The 20,886-nt window shown below is 46.1% G+C and overlaps 1 protein-coding gene across 1 annotated transcript in view; it reads right to left on the bottom strand.

The window, feature by feature from the left end:
- KAZN (kazrin, periplakin interacting protein) overlaps window positions 1-20,886 on the bottom strand; it is a 401,651-nt gene that overhangs the window by 70,236 nt on the left and 310,529 nt on the right. The window lies entirely within an intron of this gene.

Raw genomic sequence — 20,886 nt, 5'->3', positions numbered from 1 at the left:
CTGGTTTCCTCCAACTCAGGTTCCTTTATTATTAGTCTGTAACAAGTTGACTTTCCCAACCTTGCCTTGGCAAAATTCCAGGGTCTGATAATTATCCAAAAACTTGGCATGGCCAGTTACTTTACTCTGAGGAACCACTGTATGCGAAAAGCAGCAAACCACAGGTATGTGGTACACTGGAACTTAAAAACTTGCTATTTAACAAAGCTTCCTTCTTGAATGGATAGTCGGGGTGAAGAGAATTCCATTGACTTTGGAGAAATGAAGAAAGGACATATGATAATTTGATGTCCTGTTGGCTGAGGCAAAGCTAAACACAACAACACTGCTGGTGATCCAGTGAAGCACACTGGCATGCATTTAACTTGGAACATCTGTAGTTCAACTGAAATTAACTGGAACGTACGTACCAATGCAAATGAGTACCTTTTAGTTTGTGCCAGCAAAGTCTGTGCAGGGCAGTTAGGCTATGTCTACACAGCCGGAATAACTTATTTTGAAATAGTGCAGCTACACACAAAATGCATATCAAAATAGTGCTCAGCTATTTCGAAATAGAGCAGATACACTGATTGGTCAGTAGGGCCCCCTGTGTGGGGCTTAAGGTCCCCTATTACAAAATAGCACCTATTCCCTGTCAAAACAGCTGCTATTCCGAAATAGCTATGTGGGAATAGGCGTTATCCCTCATACAATGAGGTTTACAGAACTCGAAATAAGCCATCCGCTATCCTGAAAATATTTTAAAATAGCAGCTTAGCTGTGTAGACGCTCACAAAGTTATTTCAGAATAGCAGCTGTTGATCTGAAATAACTTTGCTGTGTAGACATACCCGTAGCGTACAATAGTGCAGAGCACTCTACCATTCCCACCATCATCGTCTGAACTGTGGCACTGTGTGGACAGCCCTGAATTACTATTATTTTTAGAATTTAGTGAGCTCTGTGACCAAATACACCTTTGTAGATTATAGAATGCTAGAGCTGGAAGGGACCTCAGGAGGTCATCAAGTCCAGCCCCCTGCCCAAAGCAGGATCAAACTTAACTAAATCATCCCAGCCAGGATTTTGTCAAGCTGGGACTCAAAAACCTCTAGGGATGGAGATTCCACCACCTCTCTAGGTAACACATTCCAGTGCTTCACCACTCTCCCAGTGAAATAGTTTTTCCTAATATCCAACCTAAACTTCCCCCCTGGAACTCAAGACCATTGCTCCCTGTTCTGCCATCAGTCGCTACTGAGAACAGCCTCTCTTCATCCTCTTTAGAGCCCTCTTCAGGAAGTTGAAGGCTGCTATCAAATCACCCATCATTCCTCTCTTCTCTTCTGCAAACTAACTAAGCCCAAGACCCTCAGCTGTCCTCATACGTCATGTACTTCAGCCCCCTAATTATTTCCATTGTGCTCTGCTGGACCCTCTCCAATATATTGACATTCTTCCTGTACTAGGGGGACCAGAAACTGGATGCAATACTTCAGATGTGGCCTCACCAGTGCCGAATAGAGGGGAATAATAAATTCTCTGTACCTGCTGGAAATGCTCCTACTAATGCACCTCAATATGCCATTAGTGTTCTTAGCTACAAGGGTACAATTGTTGACCCATGTCCAGCCTCTCATCCACTGAAATCCTCAGGTCCTTTTCTGCTGCACTGCTACTTAGCCAGTCATTCCCAGCCTGTAACAATGCTTGTGATTCTTCTGTCTCTAAACCTCATCATATAAATTGGAGGATTGGGCCAAAAGTAATCTATGTCACTCTAGTCCCTATCCCAGCCCTCCAATGTATCAGCTTATTGCTGAGGGTGCAATCCATCCTTTCACTGAGGTCATTAATAAAGATATTGAACGATACTGGCCCAACCTAGAACCCATCCTTGGGGCGCTCCACTTGAAACAAACTGCCAATCAGACACCAAGCCATTGATCACTACTTGTTGGCCCCGACCTTCTAGCCAGCTTTCTGTTCACCTTACAGTCCATTTATCCAATCCATACTTCCTTAACTTGCAGGCAAGAATATTGTGGGAGACTATATTAAAAGCTTTAGTAACATCGAAGTATATCATATCCATTGACTTTCCCATGTCCACAGTGCCGGTTACATCATCATAGAAGCTAATCAGATTGGTCTGGCATGGCTTGCCCTTGGTGAATCCATTTTGACTATTCCTGATCACTTTTCCTTCTTTCAACTGCCTTAAAATAGATTCTTTGAGGACTCCCCCTCCATGATTTTTCTGGGGGCTAATTATAAAATGTCTGAATTAAGAAGTTTACCTTTACAGACACCTGATTACCTATGTCTGTATAGTCCCTCATTGAGGTAGTAATGGAGCGCTTCTCAGACATTAATGAATTTATCATTATACTAGAGAGCCAGGGAAATGCAATCACCATTTTAGAGATGGATAAACTGAGGCACAGGGTCTAAGTGACTTGACCATGATTAAATAAAGATTCTGGGGCTATGCTGGGAATTAAGCCCAGATCTCCTGAGTTCCACTCTAGTGCCTTAACCTTTCTCTAGCTCATTAATACCCAACAACAGATGCCAAAAGTTATGTCCAAGACTTTATCAGCAGACCTGGGGAGGACCCAGCAATCATGAAAGTTATGTCCTATATAATTTGAAACTGCTAAAAGTCTAGACCCTCAAGACAGGCATTTATTCTTTTCCCCCACCCAGATTCCACACCTGAAATAGTTATTGCTCACACGCAGTCATGTTCAACTAGCTGGTGCCTGATGGTGGCATTTGCTTTGCTGCAATGGCAGATTAAGTGAGTCAGTTGTGGTAACTGGATAGAAGTCCACCCACTTGGAGGGTCTGTGTTCAGTCAGAGATTAGGACAGCATGTGCCAAACCCCCAGATGTAGAGAAATGAAAGTGGCAGTCGGGGCAGTAGGAGACTTCAGACCAACTTCTCATCCTCCTCTTCTACATTGTTCTTAGACTGGACTCAACCACTCTTCCTCCTTTAAAATTCTCTCACATCAGGACATGCTGCGCAGTTCCTTATATTGTAGAATACACACAGTCCAAGACACCTGGCACTCGCAATGGCAAACCTCAGCCAGTTCAGGTCTTTTGCCCAACACATGTTTAGCTGACTCTCTTGGGTTTCCATAACTGAGTGAGGACTGTCATGGGTTTTTACTCACGACTCTTCCAATGCTTCAGTACACACAACTGGCTGCAGTCTAGGAGAACTGCCTCTCCACTTGAAGATGCCAGAAGCACTTCTGCTCCCCTAAACAGTGTTCTTCAGCAATGGCATAAAACAGCTGCTCTCAAACTGGGGTCTACAGACCCATGGATACCGAGGAGTACTGCAAGTCATGTCTGGGGCTGGTGGCCCTGCTCATCAGCTCCTCCTCCTTTTCCCTCCTAGCACCTTCTGCATGCTGCTGAACAGCATACATGGGGGTGGGGGGGAAGAGCAGAGATGGGGCATCTCAGGGAAGGGGGTGGAAAGAGGCGGGGCCTTGGGGGAAGGGGTGGAGCCGGAATGGGGCTGGGCAGAGCCGGGAAAGTGAGAAGCTGGTGGGGGAGGAAGACGGGTGAGCCATGAAAATTTTAAAATCAAAATGTGAGTCCTCAAGATGTTAAAGTTTGAGAACTGCTGGCATAAAACATAAGGAAATGAAGCACTGTCCATGCAGCTCGTACTGTTCATCACTGTGCTCTTGGTCTCTCATGGGGAGAGTGTATGAGAGGATAAAACTAGGGTTGTCAAAAGATCAAAAAATGAATCGTGATTAATTGGGCTGTTAAAGAATAACTTATTCCTTTAAAAATACAGCCTTTATGGTTGTAGAGGGAAAAAAACCCATGAACATGGGAACCCTAAGGGATCAGAACCCCAAACAGAACCCATGTTTTATTTTTCTACAAATCTCCAGATTTGCAAATCCAGTCTCCCAGATTTGGAATGCTTGGGGTTAGCAATATGGCAGGAGGTGCAGCATGCAATTTTCCCAGTGTGGACAGGATTTCCAATAAGTGCTAATTCTCAACCAGGTCTACTAAACTAGACCCATGCAGAGTCCTAGGACTGGAAAAAGGTATCCACAAGAGACATTCTCATGGCAGGACTAGGATTTTATTTGGTATTGTGCCTCTGGCAGAGGCTAGTTTCTGACATAGGAAAGTGAACGAGCCAGCATGAACCTGAAGTAACAGGCGTAGGAGGAATTCCTATTTGAGACCTGGGAACTGTCAGCCTGTGACCTGAAGCATAACATTCCATTAACCCCCATTACAAAGCATGCTAGTACGCTCCAGGCCTTTTGAAAAATTTAATCACTACCTTTAAGTTTATTGAGAGCTTTCTCTAGTTCCCTGGACAATATAATGCATCTTCACTGAAGTATTTACATTGTTACCATTATGCAAGCCTGCAGTTTTCCAAGAGTTAATTCCAGCATCTCCACCTTTCTCCCCTTTGCCTCTCCCCCAGCACCTAGGACGTTACTTTCTAATCAACGCAAACTTTTTTTTATGGGTGGTAAAGCGCAGCTCGGTCGAGCAAACCTGCTGCAAGTCAGGCCTTGCAAAATTAGCATATAAATGGCCTAAGGGAATCCGAAGCAATCTGCGTTGCAGTAGTGGAATCCCTGCTTTGGATTACAACAGCCTCTGGCACCGGGCAGTGTAAAAAGTAGGGCTGTCAGTTAACAAGCTTTAACATATGTATATTTTTAAATGCATTAATTTTGCCCTGTGTTAATCAGTCATTAATGAACATTAATTGACAGCCCTAGATAAAACACTTATGCCCTGTAAAATCTAAGCATAACTGGCTTTCCACCAGTGTTCTCCATCTCTCCTATGGCCAATGACCAGCTGTGTCTCTTGAAGTAACAATCAGCGTGGAATTCTGTCATGCTCCATTGGGAAGCTACATAGACCATTGCCTCATGAAGGAATTCGAATGGAATTGAACTTTTAAATAAGGTTGGGACGCTGCCTGATCAAATGTTCCTCATTAGGGCTTTAAAAAGCTACTGAAGAGGGTGCTATGCATTCAAAGAAACTCTAAATGCTCTGGCCTGGTTAGTGAGGAAGGAAATGCTCCCCACTGGAACGCTCAAAGGACAGCCTTAGATCTTCTAAAGGTCTCATTCGTTAGCGCTTGTGAAGGCTCTCTCATGTGACTAACTGCCAAGAATCAGCCACTGAGGAGGTGGCTATTAAAATGGACCAATGGGAATAAGGCACTTAATTCTGTCAGGCCTCTTTGGCAATCTAAGCCCTAAAATGACAAAGCTTTGCTGTTCCTGCATTCTGCTCTCTGAGTGTCAGGGCTGGTGGGAAAACCTACAAAAGCCCCCGGCCCTACAGTGAAGTGTTTGTGAATGAAGGGACACAGAGAAGTGGGATAAGAGAAAAAGAAAATCAGCGACTGCACTTACAAACTTCCCAGTTGCCTTTCTCCAGTGACTCTGGTAATGCTGCATTCCCTGCATTTCACTTACTGCTCAGAGAGATGTGTAGAGGATGCGTCAAACGCTAACTGGCTCTGGAAAGCCAGTGGGAAAGATTTAATAGGCAACCCCTGCTGCCACTGCCACAAGCTGGTGAGAAATCAAGCCACAATTGGTCCCAGAGCTGATTGAGGAGAGCAGACTGTCTTCAGTTGTGAGAGCCTTTTCTCTGCCTTTCTCCCATCTCCCTACAAAGCATGAGCTTCACTCCTCCTAAGAAATCACTTGCACCTATGTGGCCAGCCCTGAGCTAGCTTCATTCACTAACACGCCTGCTGACTGGGAATGGTTTTTAGTCCCCTAACTTTCCTATATCCTTCCTGCTGTGTTTAGCCACCACACCCCAGCATTTCCTCTTGCAGGCAGGGCAAAGGAGGGACTGCATGCCTTCCAGAGGCCTGCGCCACATGACCTTTTGGCTTAGAGCTCATGGGTAGACTCAGCACCCCAGCCTCGGAGGAAATCACTCTTTGGCAGAATTATGCCGCCTCTGTGCTTAGAAATTTGGAGGGACACGGAGGAAATCAGAGAGAAAGAATGAACAAACAGGGGACTTGAGTAAGGCAAAGTCAAACACCTATTTGTTAGGAGCTCAGAGCAACAAGAGCAGGGATGGGTGATAATTCCTGATGGAGGCCACTCCAAGATTTCGGAAAGTGGCCAAAGGCTGCACTTGTCTATGGAGGGGACACAGGGTCTGGGAAAGCGTTCGGGTGCAGAAGGGAGATTGGGAAAGGGAAGTGGGGGTGCACAAGAAAGTGGGGAGGCTGAGAGGGAGTTGGGGTGAAGGAGGGGATTGTGACCTTGGGCAAGGGATTGTGGTGCTGGGGCCGGGAGGAGACACAGATCCAGGAGGGGAGGATGTAGAAGGGGGTGCAAGGTCTGGGAGGGAGCTGGGCAGGGGTATGGGCCAGGAGCAGGCTCTGACAGGGAGGGGCTCACTTTGGCTGCTCCTGGCCAGCCGCACTCTCAGACAAGCTTCCAAGATTGCTAGGAGCTTTATGCCACTCTATGGGCTTACCTACACGTGCCCCCAACCTCAAAGGGGGCATGTTAATCAGGTGACAGGAGATTATTAATGAAGTGCTGTGGTGAATATGCAGCACTTCATTAGGTTAATTCTCCCCTGTGGCAGCTTTCAAGTGCCAAACTTCGAAGTGCTGGCATGGGGAGTAAAGGCACTTGGAAGCTGCCGTGAGGGAGAATTAGCCTAACAAAGTGCTGCATATTCACCACAACACTCCATTAGTAATCTCCCATCACCCTGATTAACATGCCCCCTTCAAAGCTGGGGGCAAGTGTAGATCCAGCCCACAGTCTCTTTGTGCTGTGAGGGAGTCTTTCCATGCTGCCCCGCCGCTCCATCAAAATATCTCAGCCCCTATTAGCCAGGAACCAGCCACATAGCTCAGCTTCTATTGGTGGGAAACTGAAAAAAAGCCAAGTTGAACTTTCTGGGTAAATCGTAATTCTTCTCTCTCTTCAATAGGTAAAAAGAAATGGGGTAGCCAGACCTCTACTGTTCAGTGTTTTCTGGCATAAATGTTGCAAATGGATAGACTAATCCAAAAAATTGTGTTATGTAAATACGTTCCTGAGAGCAACAGCAGTCAGCCCTGTTAGTGAGCCATGAAGGAAACAGGAGACTGGAGGTATGTTCCCAAACAATTTCCCACATACCTTGACATTATCCGCTTTATATGGCCTGTTAACCCATCTGTCCAAAAATCAGGCCAAGTACTTATCAATTTAGCTCCTGAGTGTGTGTAACAAGGAGTTGGTTTAGGCAGCTAGCAGAGGAGAAGCAAGTGCACAGAAAACACACTAAGGACTTGCCAGACACCCACCACATCTGCAAGAGATGTAGCAAGGACTGTCACTCTCGTGTGGGTCTTCATAGTCACAGTAGACGCTGTAAATGAAGTCCTCAATTACAACTATAAAGGGCGCGATCCATAGTCTATACAGACTGAAGGATGCCTACTAGGTTTAGGCAGGGTCCCTTTTCAACGGCAACGGAGCTGTTTGCATTCCAAGCTATCATAATGGAAATGAAAAAAAAACAAGAGGAGCGAATAAAGTCTCATTTAGAGCAAAACGTTAAGCATTAATGTGACACTATCCATTTGCACAGCAAACATATGAGTAACAGTGTTGCAAGAAACCTGAATTACGCCAGCTGGTAATCAGAGGCTGCACCATCTCTGGCCACCTGGGTTCTCTTCAGTCACAAAGTAGCTATGAGAAACAGAAATCAGATTCCTAAACACAGTCTGTACCCTGCACCTGCAAGGACGTGAGACTCTTTGCATAGCTACAAGGCAAAACAGAATCTGCAGAGAATCTAGGCCATTTTTAAGGGAGTTAAATCAAGTTCCGATGGATTTCTGCAGGCACTTGTTAATTTTTTGGAACACTTGTGATCTGTTCTGGGTAGCTATAGTGTTATATTAAAGCCCTGGATTCCCTCCCTTTCTTCACTCCGGTGAGAGCAGGAAGATGCAGAATCTCGACAAATCAAGCCCAGGGAAAATCAAAGTGAACACCCACAAATGGAGGCATCCCAAAACACTGACCATTATGGAGCATTCTAGCCTACAAGCCCAGTTCCTGAAGTTTTGACTTTGACAGCTCATGGTCTTTGCCCAGTTTGGGTTCACCAAGAGCCAGGTGAGAAATGACGCTGGTTTGCAGGGATTCTAATTTCCTGTATGTTTGCACAGGCTGCACCTCTGTCACCCAACTCTCTCTCGTGAGGCCTGGTTTTAGTTATCTGGATCATGGGTTTGGCCAAGTTTCCCACAGTCCCAAAAAATTTGTTTCCAGCCACCAGTCCTGGCTCAGTGTTCTGTGCTGTTGTTTAGCTGTAATTTACCCCTCAGTGTCTTCTCAGAGTCCAGTACACAGTGAAAGTATTGGCAATGCTGCTAAACAATACCGACCTCCTGTGGTTTGGTAAATTCTCTTGTTTGGCACCAGTCAGGTCCAAAGGGTACCAGACTAGAGGGGTTCAACCTGTACAGGTCCTCTACTTGGTTAAGGCTTCTAGGCTCTACCTGCATTACTCATGTTAATTTATAAAAATAGTAAAGACCTATTTACACTGGGGCAGTGCCATTGGTCTTAATCAGGCAAAACTCAGCGTCACCAAGGCGATGGGTACACTGACCCGAACTGCCGGCAGCAGTAGACAAATTGGCGGTCTCAAAAATGCAAATGACAGTTCATTTGTATATTCACTCACTGGCAGATGCTGAGGCTGGCACAAAAAATGCTGTGTAAACGTGGTTCTGCTGGTGAAACACCCACACCCATGATAAGTGACATGTGCCTTTGCTGTGTTAAAGCTGGGCATCTTCAATGTAGCTTGTTCATTTATTTCTTTTATGAAATTGTCCATAAAATATTCTTTAGATCTTTTAGAGTATAAACTCTTTGGTGTGGTGCTCGGCTTCCAGTCTGTGTTTGGGCAGTACCTGGAGCAATTGGGTTCTAATACTTGATAGGGGTCTTTAAACAGTGCCAGAATATAAGCAATAAATAGTAGTCTACATTAGAGCACTGATTGTCTAATATAATTATACCATCAATTCTCAGCATCCTTTGCCAGAGAGGCTTAAAAAAAAAGAGACTGATCAACTTGTGAGAAATTCTTTATAATCTTGAAAGCAGACAGTGTGTCCTACTGGTTAGCACAATGGGGTGGGATTCAGGAGCTCTCACCTCATTTGTGGCTCTGCCACTGGTTCTCTGTCTGACCTTGGGTGAGTCCCCTTCACTCTCTATGGTGAAGTTTCCACACTGGTAAATTGGGAACAACAATACTGGCTGCTTTGAGCTCTCTGGATGACAAGTGCTATAAGAGTTTGGTAGTCATTTATTACTGAATACGCTAACCAATTGGATCTATCCAACAGATTTGCTAGGTCTTCAAGTCCTGTCACAGATAATAGCGTAGGGTAGATAAAAGCAATTTTAAAAACTTTCACAAGGATAACGAGACTCACTTATGAAAGTTTAAGTTGCGTTCGTACTCATTAGGACTGAAGGCAACCAAAGACACATATGAATTTAATTAAATGGCTCATATCCTATAGCAACAATCTGTTCTAATTAGCAGTAGCCTTTCAGGCATCCTTAAATATTTATGGAAAATAACTTCATCTCTAGCAAGAAAAAAAAAGGACACAGGATTATTACTAGAAGGATTCTATGTGGTTTAATATTTGATATTAAATTAATATTCTTTGTGGTTAATATTTACCTGTTCACCCAAGAGTGGGTTAACTTTAGGAACTGGGGCCCTTTAGAAGATGGAATGATTCTGGCAAGAGTCAAAGCTAAAAGTTAATTCTGAGGGGCCTATTGCCAGCTTTACTACAGACTCCCTGTGACACCTTGGTCCAGGTATGTAACTGCTCTGTGCCTCACTTTGTCCAGCTGTAAAATGTCACAAAAGGGGCTGAGGCCAACACTTGTCAAAAGTGACCATTATTTTGGGTACTCAGACAGGTCATTTAAAAACCAGGCCATTTTAAAGCATCCTCACTCAGGTATCCCAAATCCCCCACCCCTTTTGAAAAGGTATGTAAATGCCTGCAAAGCACTCTGCAATTCTTCAGTGAAGTGCTGTGTGAATACAAAGCATAGCAACATCTCTGTCCAAGTGATGACCAGACCTTCATACAAGACAAACAATTGCCGTGCTCTAACAAGGGTATTTCTCACCACACAATGAAAAGCTACAACCCTTGTGAAAGACGGAAATCAGCACATAAGTTCACTTGTTTGTCTCTCCAATGGAAACTATTCCTAGCACTACCTAGCACAGCATTTTAAAAGCAAAAGGGACCATTTTGTTCATCCAGCCTAATCACCTGCACCTTGCAAGCCTGAGAAGTTGGAAAAAGTGCTGAAGCCACATGGTGACTCAGTGGCAGAGTCTGGCTCAGAATTCAGATCCTTCCTGATGTCCAACCAGGTGCTTCTTCCTCCAGGCCAGCCTGGGTTATTGCCAGTGCCAAAGCATGGCCTCCTGGGCAGGATCAACCCTGCTGTTATCTGCCTACAGTAAAAATGTACACTCCTACGAGGAAAGCTCTGATCCTCCAGAGTGGAAAACTGATCACAGCCACTTCCTGATGCCAGCAGGGCACCATTCCAGTCTGACCCAGTGGATCCCTGCTGCAAGCCGGTGGAAGGTGACAGATCAGCCCTTACCTTAATCTTCCCATTACCCAGGGTATTGACAAGTCCAAACAACCCTTAAGTGCTAAAGAGCATTGTGGAGGGACTAATTTGTTAACTGAAAAAACAGCACAACAACACTTCCCCTCAACTTCTCAGCTGGATGACGAGGTCATTCTGAGCCCACCACTTCCCACCTGAGTCCAGTATTCACTTCTGGCCTGGCTGTTCCTCCAGAGCTCTCTTGGTTCCAGTCCCTGCCCTAGCGGCCTCTTGCTCCTACCAGAATTATGTCCTTCCCTGGAGTCTGGGGAAGTCTACTTCCTGGAACTCTTCTCCTGAGCATAGTGCATGCCCAGCCCAACCTTCCAGCCACTGCCTCAGGAGCCCTGGCTGAGACAAGGGCTTCTTGGCTTCTAGCTGGGTGCATCTCTCCTTCCGTCCCCTCTCCAGCCCTTCTTTCAGGATCCCAGTTCTGGAAGGTTAGCCAGAGAGCTCACTTCCAGGGTCTGCGTACCACCCTCTGACTCAGGCTTCTCTTGTGAGCTCCTCTGCACAGGCGTCTCCTGACTCTCCTTGGAGTTCCCCCTGCCTGCACTCGAGTAACCTTTATTAGGTCTAAGGGCTTGCTACTGATCTGACACCTGTGGCAGTCAATGACACCCAAGCTGGGCCTTCACAGAATCATAGGGTGGAAGAGACCTCAGGAGGTTATCGTGTCCAACCACGGGCTCAAAGCAGGACCAATCCCAGCTAAGGCATATGGTAGACATGGGCTGACTGGGCCCAAGCTCCCTCTAAAGAGCTACTCCCTGTGGTGGCCTGAGCTAGCAAGGTGGGAGTGAACAGCAGCTGTAAGGCATCAAAAGCTTGTCCTGTGGCTCTGGTTTAGTAACTAAATTGTGTAGGGCTCGGTTCTCCACTGCCATCCAGATTCCACAGGTTTGCTGTCCATAATGATTAAAGTATTATCGGTGAAAATTTCAAAAGTGTTTCAGGTCTCATCTGCACTGCAGCTGGGAGGCATAATTCCCAGCCGGGGTAAATGTACACACTAGCTCTCATTGCTAGAATAGCAGTGTGGTTGATGTAACTAGCCATCTGAATACAACTCCCTTGATGCATACTTGGGCAGCTCGCCCATGTCCCCAGGATTTCACCATCATCTTCAATGCACTAGCTCAATCACAATTGGTACGTATGCCCACCCAAGCTTGAAATTACACCTCACAGCTGCAATGTAGATGTGTCCTACGTGTCTCAGGAACATAACAGAGACAAGGTGGATGAGGTAATAGCTTTTATTGGATCAGTCACTGTTGGTGAGAAAGAGCCCCAGACTCTGAGCTGCACAGAGCTCTTCTTCAGGTCTCTCACCACAACAGACGTTGGCATTGAAAAGTATGTCCTCACCCACCGTCTGTCTCTAATCTCTTGGGACTGGCTGGGATCTATGACACAGCAAATGAGGAGCCTATGTCACAGAGGCATTTTATGCTTTGCCTTTACAAAGCCATACCCAACAGAGGGCCACAAAGCCCTGTACAGAGATGGGTGAGAATTGTTCTCCCAACTTTACAGATATAGAAACACAGCTTAGAGCAGTTAGGTGACTTGTCCAAAGTTGCAGAGCAAGATAGCAGCTGCATCAGGAATTGACCCCAGGAATCCTGTTGTGTCTACAGTAGATGATGCAGATGCTGTGGGTTTGACACTGTGCACAGTTAACACCAGTAGTCAGTGGAGTCACTGCAGCTTTGCCCTGGGGTCAGAGCAGTGGAGCTACACTGGTGAAGGCAGGAGGAGAATCAGGCCTAACACGCTGATGCAGCAAGTGCGGAGTAATTTTTCTGGATCTAATCTTTAATACTTGTATTGTTCTGTTAACACATCTCCCCCAAAGCCTGAAGATTCTCTCCTCCACAAGGAAACCATCTGAGCTTCAGTCTGTTCAGCTCTGTGCAGTAAATTGGACCCTGGCTGTCTGACCATTCCATCAGCCTTCCCTTTGAGTAAGGGAGGAACCCTGCTCTCAGTTATACTCGTGCAACATCAGCAACCTCAACAGGACAGACACACAGTTCTGGGGCCAGATTCTCAAGTGGTATCAATCAGGACAGTTCCATCTCAGCACCACCTCACACCACCTTAGGATGCAGCCTTGTGCAATAAACACAAATTTGTCTCCTAGTTATTTTTTCTTGCCTAGGTTTTAGTTACTTTCAAATTAAGAAATACATTTTGTAGTTCAAAATCTCAATTAGTTTCTCCTAAAATAAATTACTGCCTACTTGAATTTAGACAAACTGTCCTAGCCTAATAAATAATAAGCCCCAAGAACAATTTTCCATTTGTTCTCATTCACTTTTGAGACACAGCATCACTGTGTATTAATTTAAGTTTTAAACCACCACCTCTCCTTCCTACTCAAATAGCGATTAGCAGCGAAGCTTAAAAGATTTATCAGCCATTACAGAAATTCATTCCAAAACCGATTAATAGGAAATTAATTGAAACAGCCATAAAAAAGTTATGCAGAGATGACCAATTACAACCATGGATTTATAGCTGCTACTTGCAGAGCATACAGAAGATTTTTGGGGGGTGGGAGTCACCATATTTAATCATTTTGTAGGCTTTCAGTTTCACAGAACAAAATTGGGAGAAAATAGCGACTAGACGTATAATGCTTGAAATCAGTGGCAGGCAACATGCAGCCCCTTGGGGTTCTGTGTGTGACTCATGAGACAGTCTATTTACTGTAGCCCACGTGCAGGGCTAACAGATTCTGCTGCTTTTCATCTGTGTCGGTTTTTTCCCTTAAAACAAGGGCACGGGAAGTGAGGTGTGTGCTGATCGCACACAACATCGTGAGAGCTGCGCTCGCTCTCTGCAGCCAATCAAAGTGCTGCTATGATTCAAATGGGCATATTCTGCAAATTCTAGGTACACAAGCGTAGATAGCAGAACTACCCCATCCTGGGAGAGCATCTGAGTTAGGACAATCCTGTGGGTCACAGAAATGAAGAAAAGGCAACTCATGCAGACCACTCACTAGCCAAGGTCACCCCCCGCCCCCGCCAGCCTTAAGCTGTTAGATTTCACTGACCTGAGCTGTTAAGCTGCTGCTGCGTCCCACCCCAGAACTGTCTGCATTTCATTGGGGTGGTTTAGGATATGTGTACCAAAGTTGGCTTAGCAAGTTCAAAGCTTTCACAATCATTAACTTTGTCAGAACGAAGATCAGACGCATAATCAGGGGAGCCGACAGACTTCATGGGCCCCTGGGCAGAGGACAGTTCCGTGCTCCCGGAAGGGGCAAGGCCTCAGGTGGAAGGGTCTGGGGCACCCAAACTTCATGGCTGCAATTTAAAGGGCCCAAGGGTCCGGCCACCACCCTGGGCCCTTTTGAATTGCCAGGCCCTGGGGTAACTGCCAGCATTCCCTCTAGTTCTCAACGCCCGTGGGTGGAATAAATTTTGGTACATGCACCAAGGCACATGCAGCATGCATTAACGAACAGAAACACATGCAGGTGGTGGTGGACATTCTGCTAATTGGCTGGGTGTCACCTGATTCTCTCCTGGGCTGCCCAAGTGCTCAGCTTACAGGGAACACTGGCAATAGCCCTGTTCCCACTCCCTACCCCGCCCCCCAATGGCTGACCTGCACGTAATGCTTGGCTTCCTGGTGTGGCCACTGCAACAGCAGGAGACCCCCACTCAGACACCTGTCCAGACCACTAGCACGCTGGGACAATGGGGTGCTACAGGCATGGCATGCAGTGGAGCTGGATGCCTGCAGCCCACCTATGGAGCAAAATCACCCTCGATCTCAATTCAGATGCTAGTAACAAGTCCCCGCATCACAGATATCAACCCCGCAACTTGGTCACGTTAGCAGGAGGGACATGGCCTCAATTCCCTCCTTCCTCTGGGAGGCGGCCCAGGATAAAGCAATGCAAGGAGACTTGTGTTCCAGGCTGCATGTGCTGTACTTGTTCGGCAGAGAAGGGCTCTGGAGTTCAGATGTGTCCAGCTGGTACCTTTCACACAGCCTGCTAACAAACCATGTGCCCCGCCCCCCACCCCCCAAATAAAAGTTGCCACAAACTAAGGGTGGGTGGGGAAGGGGAACGATACCAACCATTTTAATAGTCATGTAATAAACAGTTGGCAGGAACCTCGAAGGCCACCTGATAACACGTTCGTCGATACCATACAGAAGCGATTTTAAAGGTCAGTCTTCTGCATTTTTATTAGGCTGCCCTATAACCAGTAGGTGTATAAAACAATTAGGAATATGAATAGGAAATGGCCACCAAAGCAGATGGCGATCAAAGATGAGAATGAAGAAGTGCTCATGAACAGGGAGAAGATTGTACAGCAATAGACGAGATATTGCACCGATCTACGCAAGGCACAGCTGGTCCCAAGTGTCTCAGAGAGACTGGCTGAAGGACTGAAAGAGAGATCTCCACTGAGCACCGAGAGCAAGACTGACATTTTGAAGGAGGAAGTAGAAAAAGCAGTGAAACGACTAAAGAGCAACAAGAGCCCTGGAAATGGTTAAGATCACGGGAGAAATGATCAAATACGGCAGAGAAAGCATGATTCAGGAAATACACCGGCTATATAATATAGCATGGAAAGAAGGGAAGGCGCCTAAGGAATGGACAAGATCTGTGCTAGTGACAATACCCAAGAAAAGAAGTGCATGGGAGTGCAATAACGGCAGAACAATTGCCCTAACGAGTCATCTAGGTACGGTGCTGATGATGATACTCACTGGCTATGTCTACACTAGCCCCAAACTTCAAAATGGCCACGCAAATGGCCATTTCGAAGTTTACTAATGAAGGGCTGAAATGCATATTCAGCGCTTCATTAGCATGCGGGCGGCTGCGGCACTTCGAAATTGATGCACCTCGCCGCCGTGTGTCTTGTCCAGACAGGGCTCCTTTTCGAAAGGACCCTGCCTGCTTCGAAGTCCCCTTATTCCCATCAGCTCGTGGAAATAAGGGGACTTCGAAGTAGGCAGGGTCCTTTTGAAAAGGAGCCCCGTCGGGATGAGACACGCGGTGGCGAGGCGTGTCAATTTTGAAGTGCCGCGGCTGCCCGCATGCTAATGAAGCGCTGAATATGCATTTCAGCGCTTCATTAGTAAACTTCGAAATGGCCATCTGTGTGGCCATTTGGAAGTTTGGGGCTAGTGTAGACACGGCCACTGAGAGACTAAGATCACAGATAGAAGAACATATAACAGACGAGCAAGCGGGGTTCAAAAAAGGTAGAAGTACCATACAGCAGATATTGGCACTAAGACTGATAGTGGAGAAAACTTGATGAAAGAAAAAAGAACATATACACTTGCTTCATCCATTTTCAAAAGGCATTTGACAGTATAGATCAGAAAGTGACTTGGGCGGTGTTTGAGTCATACCAAGTGGATAGTAGACTGATATGGTTGTTGAAGGATATCAGTGATAATGCAGAGGCAGTGGTGAGAACATGCGGGGCGTTGGTAAGTTGGTTTAAAACAAGTAGAGGTATGAGACAAGGAGATCCAATATTGCCAAGTATCTTCATTGCACATCTGGAGAGAGTGATGAACAAGATCAAGGAAGAGGTAGAAGGGATATCTGTGCATGGGAAAGGAACTAACGACTTGAGGTTTGCACATGATATAGTTATCATTGAGGAAGATGAGGAGAAGCTAGCAAAAATGATGCAGGTGTTAAACGAAGAAGGGAAGCAGTACAGACTGATTATGAGCATCAATAAAACAAAAACAATGGTATTTGGAGATAAGGAAATAGGAAGGAAGATCAATGTTGATGGTATTGAATTAGAAAATGTAGAGAAGTTCACATATCTGGGGAACAACATAATGTATGATCTAGACTGTAAGAAGGAAATAGCGAATAGAATAGCGAAAGCAAGAGCGAGTTTGAAGGCGATGGATAAGATCTGGAAAAGGAAAGCAATTAGCTTAAGAACGAAGCTGAGCGTCTTGAAAATGTGCGTATTCAGCAGCATGTTGTATGGATGTGAGACATGGGTGATAAAAGATTTGAAAAGAAGAATACTGGCGTTCAAAAGGAGTTGTTATAGAAAGATTGTGAGAATAGAATGGATGCAGAAGGTCACCAATGAGGAATTATATAGAAAGATACAGTCGAAAGAGAACCTGCTGCAGAAGGTTGTAAAACGGAAGCTGAAACTATTTGGGAATATTTGCAGAATGTACGATGAACGAAAAATCAAGACCCTGGTATTCGACATAATGGATGGTTCGAATAAGAGAGGCAAAGCCCACAGAGAATGGATAGATGATATAGTAGATTGGTGGGGAGCTAGTCTATAGAAATTAAATTATTCCACACTGGACAGGGAAAGATGGAAGGAAATAGTCAGACAGGCATCAGACACCGACGGGTGCTGAGTCCATGGTTATTGATGATGATGATATAACCAGTGGTCCTAGGACCACCACAGGCCCAGGGGCTAGATGGTGGGGGGTGCCAGCTGCATGTCCAGAAGGGGCAGAGTCTGAGGTGGAAGGGGTGGGGCTAAGGACAGTGAGCCCTCAGTGCCACCCAGGGTACACTGGCCTAGTGGCATTGACTTGAACAGCATAATGGTGGTTTGGATCTGGCTCTCTGCTTTCAGCCCTGCTGAAAAATGCAGCTTTGGGCTTCGATTCAAAGCACGATGCAGCCGTTGAGGTTTGTGCAGGCACGTGCGGTTACCTGAGCCCCAACATACATATTATTTTCTTAAAGCTGGGAATACGACCTAGCAAGGGACATGCTGGCCAATGACTTTAGACCTAACTCCTTGCTGTCAAAAGGAGTGTAACAAGCTGGGCTGCTGATGCACCTAAACTGCTTGTTTGCACTGACAGCTGGGAGGGAGGCAGAAATGCACAGCACTGTAGTGACAGAAGCATGGTGGTGAGGCTGTTTGGATCCCTGCTCGAGGGTACACTGGCTTCTTCAGACAGAGAAGGATGGCATCTCATTGTTTCTCCTGTCACTCACTGCTGCTACCTCCTCCTCTACTGCTGTGACTGGCAGGGTTGCTTCTCCCATCCCTTCCAGGGCAGCCCAAGCCAGTAACATGGAGAGACTGCAGGACCAAGGCTAAGCAACTGCTGAGGGGAAAGAGTACCCTGGACCATGCATTTTTCTACTGCAAACAGCTTTTCCTTGCTGCTCAGAGGCCAATGCAATAAAGATCCGGCAGAAGGGCCAGGGATTTGGGGTGAAGGGCAATGATGAAAACCGCATAAATATGGGATGTACTTAGAAGTTTGCATCACCTTTTCCGAGCACGTGGCAGTGATCCATTCTTCTACTGCCAAGCCCTCTTTCTGTTTCTAAAAATAAACTGAGATGCTAACAGCCGACCCGAAACTCCCAGTTCAGTACAATAAATATGTGAATCATCAAGGATGGCGCTTTCTGATGGCTTATTACCCCTCCAGCTTTTATCACATATTCCAACTGCTTATGCAGGAAGCCGCAGGCTCTCTCGTGTCTGGGATACTTTCTCATGGTGTCCAGGCTTAGGAGGCTCCTTATTACACCTCGATTGTAGCAAAAGGAGTAAGAAGGAGACCCTGAGTCCTGGGGACCCCAAGAAAGTGTCTCAGTGGCCCAGCTGGAACCACATTCACTATTGCTATAATGCACGCCCTTGAGCCTCTATTACCCTGGGCCTGCTTACCCTATGCAATGCCTGCTTTCTGCATGGTTAACTTATCCTCCCACTCTCTCCCTCCATTTGTAAATTCATCCATTGCCAATGTCTAAATGCCAGACCGCAAGCTGTTTCGTGCAGAGACATGTATGATTTATTTGTACTGCACCAAACACAGTTTGCTTGAGATCCCAGGTGCAACCACAACAGAAAGGATGAATTGCCCTCTCCTTTTTGTCTCTCCTTTTCATCTGACTTCGTTTTCAAATGAACATTGAGGACCCAACCCTGCAAATGCGGATGCAGCCCAGTTTGCTGGATAGCAAAGGGTTTATTGCCATGTAATAGCAACTCCCTAACAGGCCTGAGAACTCAGGAGAGGTATGGCATTGTTATCACCAGCACTCCAGAGAACATACCAGCAGCAATGCATTTCAAATGTTTTCCTAGACTGAAGGAAAAAGGGGGAAAGGGAGATTTGTTAATCATCACTGAGGCAGCAAAAGGACAGCACTTTTTGTACCTACAGATCCTGGCCCTGGGGGTAGGAAACTGAGAGGCTGCTTCAGATGAGAAACTTAGCCAAAGATTTTACAAATAACTAGCAGCCTTGTGGCACTTCAGAGACTATCAAATGTATTAGATCAAGTACAACAAGACTACTTGTTATTTGTGAAGTAACAGACTAACACGGCTACCCCTCTAAAGACTTTTTACCACAGATTTGTCTCCTAGAACTGTGTTCTATTTTTGTTTTAATGCTAACCATCTCTGCTTCCGCTATCCTTACTGAGAATCACTGAAACCTCAGTCACAGATAACAAACCACAAGTAGATCTCAGTGCTGTAGTAATAAATGAAGTGTGAAGTCTCAGCTGAATCAAACAAGCTGGTGTACATGCTGTCTCTTTGGAGACAGTAAACATGGTAATTTCTGTGTCCAGTGACAGGGCTGGATACCAGAGCAGCATGTGTCCAGGGAACTGGCGGCTTGGAGGGCATCTAAAGTTAACCTGCCAGGCAGTGTAAAGACTGGCAGAGTTTCTGAAGATTGTTAGGGGGTGGCTAGAAGACTGGGGTGACAGGGAACTGACACCCTATTTAGCACCAGTAGGTCTCCGTGGACATGTCTATGCTTACCGGAAGACTGATGTGCTGGCGGTCGATCTTAAGAACATAAGAACATAAGAATGGCCATACTGGGTCAGACCAAAGGTCCATCCAGCCCAGCATCCCATCTGCCGACGGTGGCCAATGCCAGGTGCCCCAGAGAAGGAGAACAGAAGACAATGATCAAGTGATTTATCACCTGCCATCCATCTCCTGCCCTTGTTCTGAAGGGGGGGTTTCACTTAATTCACCAAGTGGGCCTGCACTAAATCAAACAATCAGAGCACCACCATGGACCCCGCTATGCCTCGCAGTCATAAGGGAAGTTGATAGGAGAGAGTTTTTCCTGTTGACCTCCCACTTTGGGGATGGTGGCAAAAATCGTTTTAAGGTACAGCAACTCCAGCAATGCCATTCTTGTAGCTGGAGTTGTATCTCTTAAATTGATTTTTTTCCCCCCAGTGTAGACCTGGTCTCTGTCACTGAGACAAGTGTGTAACACAGTGACTTAGGATTCTCAGGGCTCTGAGACAGCATCAGGGTCCCAATGCCCAGTGGAAGGTGCTCTACACAGGAAGCAGGTCTCAGGCGGCAGACTCTGGAAAGTCACCACAAAGGAAACTGAACCACCCTGCTAATGGTTCCAGGAGATGGTAAACAGGACAATTACTTATGCAGCAGCAGCTTGGTCCATCTCCACAAACAAGCTGCTATAAAATTGCTCCGCTCAGACAGCCAACCCCCATTTCAACCCACACTGCAGTGGTAAAGCCAGCCAAGAAAGATTAAGCTACACATTTCTTGCTTGCTCCTTTTAAAACCATCAGGAGAATAAATTTTACTCATGGAAAAAGAGTTAAATGGGGCTTAATTTTGCCACAAGGACATTCATAAGATGCATTCATAGGCCGTTCATGTCTCTTGCTGCTATGGTGCCAATATCTTGCCCCTACTTTTGTCTCAATAGTGTTCCCTCAGTTCAAGGTGAGGGAATCTTTTTGTCTGGGTCCTGATCCAACTGTCACTGGAGTCTGTGGGAATCTTTCCCTGGACTTCAACAGAAGCTTCCTCAGGCCCTTTGAGGGAGAAATTCCACCAGAGGGACCAGGCCGAGTTCTCTTCCATTCTGAAAAGCCCAAAGGGGTATTTTCATGGAGGTCCTGCAGAGTTCTGTCAGTTATGTGACTAGATGGCAGGTTGTACTGGGGTAGGCCACCTGGGTCATCATCCTGCCAGAATCCCCCTGCTCTGATCCCGGCTCTGGCAAGCAAGCTAGTTATCAGATGGCGCCTCTAATGCAGCTTTATAACAACACTCTGAAAACTAGGCTCCTCTGGCAGTCGGGCTGGCCTGATCTTTGCCATACAGGCCAGGAGGCAGCCATGCTCCACTGA

This window comes from Carettochelys insculpta, chromosome 23, assembly GCF_033958435.1.
Source record: "Carettochelys insculpta isolate YL-2023 chromosome 23, ASM3395843v1, whole genome shotgun sequence".
In the NCBI taxonomy this organism is placed as follows: Eukaryota; Metazoa; Chordata; order Testudines; family Carettochelyidae; genus Carettochelys; species Carettochelys insculpta.
The sequence above is the reverse complement of the archived record's forward strand: the minus strand, read 5'-3'. Positions and strand labels throughout refer to the sequence as shown.